We start from the raw sequence: 7,958 nt of genomic DNA, 5'->3' as shown, positions 1-7,958 counted from the left end.
TAATAGCTCAGTAGCTACAGGTCCTTATTTTTGTAACCTTCACTAGCCTGACCCTTATTGTCTCCACCTATTGCTGTAGCTCTGAGTTGTTGCAGCATGCTTATCAGTAGAGGGTAAGCTCTGTGGGACAGTGAGTGTGTTCTTCCATGTATCTGGAAAGCTCCAAGCCTTAGTACATTCCGTGGCTGGCCCGTGCTAGCTGACTCAGGCTTGTGGGGCTGTTTAATTGTGGTGCAGACTCTCCGACTTGGGCTGCAGCCTGAGCTCTGGGACCCTCCTACCTAGCAGGGGCTTAGAGCCTGGGCTCCAGCCCAGGCCCAAACCTCTACAATGCAATTAATTAGCGCCATAGCTCCAGCCCAAGTCAGCTGGCACAGGCCAGCCCCTGATGTCTAATTGCAGTGTAGGCATACCTTCTGAGTGCTACCACAATATCACTAATAAAGAGATATAGCAGAGATTATTCTTGTAGCAACAGATCATCACTGGGGTCACAATGCAGAGGAAATCCTTCTATATTTGCCACTGGTTTGAGCTCTTTAAGAATATAATCAACAAATCTAATACATAGACGAGAGATCTGCGGAGGTTTATGCAACTGCTATCTTCTTCTCACAACTGAAAGTTGCTCCAGAACATGTAAGGAGCATGAAACCTTTCAGACAAAGTCTCTGCGTATTGTGTATCCCATTAGGATTTTTCAATTTCTGCAGAGAAGTCTCATAACCATTACTCTCACTTACACTGGAAAGAAATATGCAGAAAAAAAGTGGGCTTATGATGGGCATGCACTTAAGAGATTTCAGGTAGTAAACCAAGCTATTAAGATATTTTCCCATGTACTTGTTCAACAAGTATTGTCCAAACTGTGAACATTTGAATTGAGATGACAAGAAAACTACAATACTTGTCATCCTGAGCAAGTGAAAGTAGCAATGGAATTTGAAGTTGTCATCTAACCTCTGAACAAGAAGAGATCTGTATTAGCATTTCAAAAGGCCAGATGAAGCACAGATTGCAAAGACATCTCTTGAGCATATAGATATTTAATGTTATGGTGGGTTATGAGCCTGATTTTCTAAATCCTGGGAGCCGTGGGCAGCAAGCAAATATGAGCATATAGTTATCACCTACTTTGCAGTTATGTTGTGCATATTAAGCAGGATTTTGCATGCAGAGATAGTCTGCACACACAAGCTCAGTAGCTGCACATATAAAATTAACCAAGTGACAGAGCACATGAGCTTCTGGAAACTCAGACATTCTTATGGCATTTTTAACCTGATTTTTAGATCTAAAGAATAGAACAGAAATTTCCACCAGTAGAATACTTATAGCTACTAAGGCATTGCTGAGAAAACTCAAAAGGGACACTTTTTGTAGGCTTTTGGGGGGTAATGGGTTTCACTACTCACCGCTGACACACCTCCTTGTGGCTCATCTGGGGATTAGCTCACCGCAGGTCAGACACCCCTTTCTGCGGTTGCTCAGCCCCATTGCCTCAATCTCACCCTCCAGGACTCTAGGTAGTAGTCTTCTCTTGTGACCCAATCCTCTAGCCAGGTCACTTTAGTTCTTCCTTTCCACAGGCCTGTCAGTCTCTCTCTCGCCAAGCTGCCCTTCTGCCATTCAAGGCAGTTCTCTGTTCTACATACAAGGCTGTGCCATTTCCCCAGTAGCTGGTAGGTTCCAGCCCAGGGACCCTATGCTCCTCAGCTATAGTCTACTTACTCCCAGCACCGGTTGCTACTTCCCATAGCTCTATCCTACTTCCTCTGGCATCTCTAGGATTACCACCCATCCAAGCTTCCTCTGCTCCCTGTGGCTACTTTCCCTCTTTGACTCCTTGCCTGACTCTATAATCTTTAACAAACCTCCCTCCCTTCTGTCAGGGAGTAACTACAGACTACTTCACCCTGCAGCTCCCTTCTGTTCTCAGATCTTAGCTTTATAGAAGTCCCATCTGGTCCTGCCCAGGTGAGCTTCATCCTTAATTAAGCATTATGGATCCTTGGCTATCCTCCAGGTGCAGCCTGTGTGGTTAATTGACCCTTCTAACCTACCTTTAGCCCTTCAGGACTGGTGTGGATTGAACACCCCATCACATGGTGGACAGATGAAGAAATTACTTTGGAATTCGTGTTAAATCAAAAATGTTCAAGTGAGCAAACAGCTATATAATGATGTGTAACAGAACCTCTCTCAAGATGATGTAAGGTGAGAGATAATGTATACTTAGAAACAACGCTTACTGAAGAAACGATTACATTTTTCATGATTCTGCAACAGTGCAAACACCAAGAGTAAGTGCCACAGAAGTGATGATGTAGTTAAGGTAAAGGTATGCTAAGCCTCCAATACTTGTAACTAGAGCCACTTTAATTCACAGATATTAAGGGCAAAATTCTGCCCTTACATACCATACAACCCCACTGAAGGGCATGTGTGGCTGCACCTCTTGTAAGTCAGGGCAGAAAATAAAGATTAATTATTGGCAAGGAATAACTAGACAAACACTTCCCTGGGCCTTTCTATAAACTTGACCATGATCTCTCTCTCTCTCATGCTCTATTTAAGTACTATTCTCTGTGTGTTGACTTGCCACAACTCATGTCTGCCCTATGGTGCTCTTTCTTATCTCTGATGTTTCCTTTTTCTGAAGTACAAAGCATCCAAGGTTTGTTGGCTGTAGGTAGGAGACATTCATTTTGATAGCCTCCTTTTCAGTGAGGCTGTAATGTCGCTTTCCAGTACTATAGGTAGATGAATGACACACACCACTTAATTAATGTTTAAATGCCCAAAGGTGACTTTTTTTTGTTACGTTACTTACTTAGTATGTAAAGATGGCAAAAGGGGATAGCTCTGCTATTTTAGAAGAATGACACTGTTATTTTGAGAATAAAGAGATACTTATCCAGAAGATTCAGTGTGAGCGGCATGTGCGCTTTCTATCCTCCTCAACGTAGTCACTTGTAAACATTTCCCCCTTCTAGATTAGTTAGGTTTTCCATTAGAAATACTGAGGTAGCCTGGACAAACGTACACATTACAAAAATTAGAACCATCTTGAGTAAAGTCTCAGCCACCTACAGAAAAATCTGGGAAAGGGGATAAGTTTTAGAATGGATTCAGCAGAACAAAAGATTTAGAATGTGTCATGAATTGAACGTGCCTTAGCACTAGGCCCTCCTTTTTAAAAATCAAGGTTCTCTTAACTATTGCAGTATAAAACAAGGAGAGAAACAGTCACTAAAATATTCAGGATCCAAACAATTTGGGCTTTAGAGGTCGAAATCAAATCTATTGAATTGCACCCAGAAACAAGTTGTAAGCCAGTGCAGACCCACTGAGAACAGGTGCAATAGGATCCCTATGGCTAACACTTCTAGGTAAGCAGACTGCTACATTATGAACCAGCTGAAGTTTTGGTACTTTTCAGATATAGTCACAGGTATAGTATATTACATTATTTTAGGATTGCTTCAGATGGGATTAATAAACCAGCATGCATATGAAAAAAGGAAGAAAGTGTCAACAACAAAACAAAATTCTCAGCTATCTACAAAACTAGACAGGATAGAGCACTAGAAAATACATTGTATGAAACAATCGTGCAGCAGCAGGGAGATATGGAAAAATGGAGGTTGCTTACTCGTAACCATTAGTTCTTAGAGATGTGTAGTTCCTTATCTGTATTCCATACGCATGTATTCCATGCACCAGAGTCCAGAAATTCTAACCATCAGTGTGCATTGGCTGGCACATGCACAGTAGATCTTGTACTCCCATTCAAGAGCACATGAAGCAGTGCAGGCTGATGCCTCTCCAGTTCCTCTTCTTACTATGAATCCAACAGGACCTGAAGCAGAGGTGACGGAGGGTGGATAGTGGAATACAGATAGGGACCACACATCTCAAAAGAACTCTTCCAGTTACAAGTAAGTAATCTCCATTTTTTCCTTCAAGTACTGGTCCCTATGTGTACTCCACACGTGAGCGATGGAAAAGCAGTGTTCAGATTGAAGGGCAGTGTGAGGAAGCCGACAGCAAAGATGCTTGTGATATTGCACTTTGCACTGCTGCATCTGCAGCAGTGGCCTGAACTAGCATGTAACGTCTAGTGAACATGTGGATGGAGCTCCAGGTGGCCGCTTTGCATATGTCTATTATTGGAATGTCCTGCAGGGATGTTGCAGAGGAGGCTTGTGCCCTAACTCCATCAGGAGGAAGTATGCCTGCTAATCTATAGCGCTTGATGCACTCATAAATCCACTTAGAGCTTCTTTGAGAGGATATTGCTTGACCTCATGACCATTTTGCTATGGCATGAAAAAATCTTGATAATTTTCTGATTGATGAGGTCCTTTGCAGGTAGAGTGCCAAGGCACATCTGACGCTGAGGGAGTGACGTATTTCCCTTCAGCAAAAATGTGAGGTTTCAGAAAAAGGGCAGGTAAGTGGATACTTTGGTTGATATGGAATTCAGAAATAACCTTGTGGAGGAACTTAAGAGGAGGCAAAGGGATACCTTTTCCCTGTGAAAAAACATATAAGAAGGATCTGCCATGAAGGCTCCCAACTCACTCACTCTCCTGGCTGAAGTGATAGCAACTAAAAATGCAACTTTCATGGACAGGTGGGACATGGAGCACATTGCTAAGGGTTCAAATGGTCATCTGGTGAGAAAAGTGTTGGCAGAATGAGACTGAGATTCCATTGAGGTGTAGGGTTTTACCATTGGTGGAACAGTCCTGACTAGGCCCCTCATGAATCTTTCTGTAGAGTCAGATGTTCTGTTTCCACTCACCCATCCATGAAAGAGAGGAAGGCACTAATCGCTTTGAAGTGGATCCACAGTGAGTTAATAGAAAGGCCAGAGTTTTTTTTAGAGACAGGACAATCTAAAATGACCAGAATACCTGCAGTGTCTGGAGAAGGCTGATTATGTTGCACTCAGGCAGAGAAATGTCTCCATTTAGCCAGGTCGCAGGTCCTAGTTGAATCTTTCCTATTTTGGGTAAGAATAGCTTCAATGGCTGCTGAACAGCAGTGTGCTATTTCTGATGCCATCCAAATCCTAGGCTGTAATATGAAGCAAGTGTGGGTTAGGGTGTCTGATTCTGCCCTCTTCCTGAGTTAGGAGGTCCAGGAAGGGGTAGATCCTGATTGCAGGGAGGGCAAACATTTTCAGGAGTGCTGGGAACCAAAACTGCCTGGGTTAATTGGATGCTAGGAGATTGACTCTGGCCCCATCATGATGTATCTTTTTTGGTAGCAGCAGAATGGGAGGAAAGGCATATCTGAGATAGTTCATGACAACAGGAAAGTGGCACCCTGGGATCTGTGACCCATAGCTGCTCTGGAGCACTACAGGGGAAGTTTTCTGTTTGTTTGGGATGCAAAGATATTCCATTGAAGTGGTGTCACTGACAAGGTTGATGCCAAAAGATCTAGCAACCACAGAAATACAAGTATTGGTTGTTGTGGGGGTTGAGAAAGATTTATAGATATTTTTATATTTATAAAACTTTCCTCTAGAAGAAAAAAAGTTTTTGCCACAGTTGACTCTAGTTTTGCCCCAATAAAGAGGATTCAACTCACTTCTCACAATTTATTTGTAATCCTTGACTGGCAAAAAGGAAACATTTGATTTACATGTAGGAAGATGTCTTCGCTGGCTTATGCATTTATTAAGCGATCATCCAGGTATGAGCACACAAACATCTCCTGCCTTCTTAGAATTTTGTAAATACCCTGGCGATGCTGTGGACAATGCAAAAGGGATGTCAAATCTGAGACTTTGCTGCGTTCCCAGGTGACTGAATTGTAGAATTCTTCCTCTTATTATTACAGGAAAGAATTATTATAAGACTTCTTCCTCTGTTCTGGATACTGAAAGCATGATACTGAGGTTGAGGATCATATTTCTCTTCTGGCACTGGTAAGGAATCAACATAGAAGGAATCGGATACTGTTTTTGATAGTGTGACAAAGTTCCTTCTCTATCTTGGTGGGTCCTGCGCTTATTGGCGGATTTTCTTGCCTCAGAGATTCACCATGTGGGTTGGGGAACAGCCCAGAGACCTTTCCCTCTGGAAGAACCCACAGTCCAGGTCAATTGGGAGGTTTGGGGGGAACCCGGGCCCGCCCTCTACTCCGGGTTCCAGCCCAGGGCCCTGTGGACTGCAGCTGTCTATAGTGCCTCCTGTAACAGCTGCATGACAGCTACAACTCCCTGGGCTACTTCCCCATGGCCTCCTCCAAACACCTTCCTTATTCTCACCACAGGACCTTCCTCCTGGTGTCTGATAAAGCTTGTGCTCCTCAGTCCTCCAGCAGCACACACTCTCACTCTCAGCTCCTTGCACATCTTGCTCCCAGCTCCTCAAACTCACACCACAAACTGAAGTGAGCTCCTTTTAAAAACCCAGGTGCCCTGATTAGCCTACCTTAATTGATTCTAGCAGCTTCTTCTTAATTGGCTCCAGGTGTCCTAATTAGCCTGCCTGCCTTAACTGGTTCTAGCAGGTTTCCGATTACTCTAGTGCAGCCCCTGCTCTGGTCACTCAGGGAACAGAAATCTACTCATCCAGTGACCAGTATATTTGCCCTCTACCAGACTCCTGTACCCCACTGGTCTGGGTCTGTCACAATAGCTAAACATTGGAGCTGTAACTAATCTCTTATTCATACTAAAGAAACCTAGATAAATAGCTGTAAATCTAACAGTTTTCATCTTTTCTAATGTTTCATCCATCTCTACATTAAATAAACCTTCCCCTTCAAAAGGAAGGTCTTCTAATCCTTATCTTTGTTGTGCTGTGCTATCAGTAACCAGTTCTGCAGTATTCCCTCATTTCACCAATTCCTTAAATCTCTCTTCTGGAACTTGCTCATCTGGATCAGAGAATAACTGATCTAAGGAAGAAGGTTTCCTCACCTTCCCAAGGGGATGCATATCGCGACTCGGCTCCTTAAACGTATCTTGTAAAGATACATTTTTCACCTGTGGATTGGCTCTTTTAAAAAGAGACTGAAACCACAGAGGGATGAAAACCCACATCTGGTCTGGCAGCAGTCTTTATTAAGAGGATTAACTCTAGACAGAGGCTGACACCTTAGAGGTTCTCTTTTTATGGACCTTGTCATTGGACCTCTTAGAATTTGATGAAGATAATTTATCTTTCTCCTCAGTGGACCTGTCTAGAGCAGATGATGGTCTATGGATTTTCCTAGAACCTTGTCCTCTGCCAGTTCCAGATGGTTTCACCAACAATGCCTCTTAACAGAATGGCTTGGAATCTATTGTGTCTTTCTTTGCTCTCCATGTAAGTGCAGAGCAAACTTGGGGGGCAAATGCCCTTCACCTAAACATGACTGGCACCTGGCATATGTATCACATCAGGACCACCACTGGACAAGGTACACCTCTTTTAAAATCATGTTTCTTCTTTGGTTCCATTACATACTAGCTAAGTATAATACTAAACAACCTATAATGCTACAGACATCTCACAATTAGGATTTAAATTAGTTAATTATCATGGATCTGGAAGGATTCCAGAGCTCCACACAAGAAGTTCAGCTGGTTGAACTTAGAAGGAACTGAAGCATCTGGAGTGCCATGTCCCTTTTATGCCCTTGCCCTGGAACGCTTCACATTCTTGGAGGGGGAAAGAGGTGAGGGAGGCACGTGAGTGCTCCAGTGGCTATTGCTAGTTAAAGCTCCACTATTCAAGCTGCACTAGTCTGGAGCATCCCATGAGTGGGAACAAGCAGAGGACACTTGAAGGAGAATATAAGTTTTCTTCCAATCTTCTGGCACTTATCCAGTGTTCCAAGATTTATTGAAAAATCAACATTGATGTTCAAGAGAGCTCCTGAGCCAGATATTGTAAGTCTTGGATGGAAGTTAACTGGACCAGTTGATGTAAAAATGTGCTCTTGTCCATCCT

This window comes from Trachemys scripta, chromosome 1 (assembly GCF_013100865.1).
Source record: "Trachemys scripta elegans isolate TJP31775 chromosome 1, CAS_Tse_1.0, whole genome shotgun sequence".
NCBI classification, from domain to species: domain Eukaryota; kingdom Metazoa; phylum Chordata; order Testudines; family Emydidae; genus Trachemys; species Trachemys scripta.
The sequence above is the reverse complement of the archived record's forward strand: the minus strand, read 5'-3'. Positions refer to the sequence as shown.